Genomic DNA, 301 nt, shown 5'->3' on the forward strand with positions numbered 1-301 from the left:
GGTGCGGATCCAGGTATAGATACGGGTGCGGGAATTTGGCTAAGAAAATTCAAAATTATAATAAAAAGAGTTATAAAGATGTTATAAATTTTGAGAGATATTATGTGAAAAGCCCTCCATCTATATCACTACTAGAAATCCGAACTCAGAACACGACCCCTTGAATTCTTGGTTTTTCTGAAACACAAAGCAGCAAATATGAGACAAAAGTACTACAATATTGAAGGTATGACATTTCCCGTGTCTTAAATCTATTTTGTTTTTAATTTTGAGAAATCAAAATCTCAATTTCCCCCCCCCC

At 34.6% G+C, this 301-nt stretch overlaps 1 protein-coding gene across 1 annotated transcript in view; it reads left to right on the forward strand.

The window, feature by feature from the left end:
* LOC109232741 (F-box/kelch-repeat protein At3g23880-like) overlaps positions 1-301 on the forward strand; it is a 3,543-nt gene that overhangs the window by 2,375 nt on the left and 867 nt on the right. The window lies entirely within an intron of this gene.

The sequence above is a fragment of the Nicotiana attenuata genome, chromosome 9 (genome assembly GCF_001879085.1).
Source record: "Nicotiana attenuata strain UT chromosome 9, NIATTr2, whole genome shotgun sequence".
NCBI classification, from domain to species: domain Eukaryota; kingdom Viridiplantae; phylum Streptophyta; class Magnoliopsida; order Solanales; family Solanaceae; genus Nicotiana; species Nicotiana attenuata.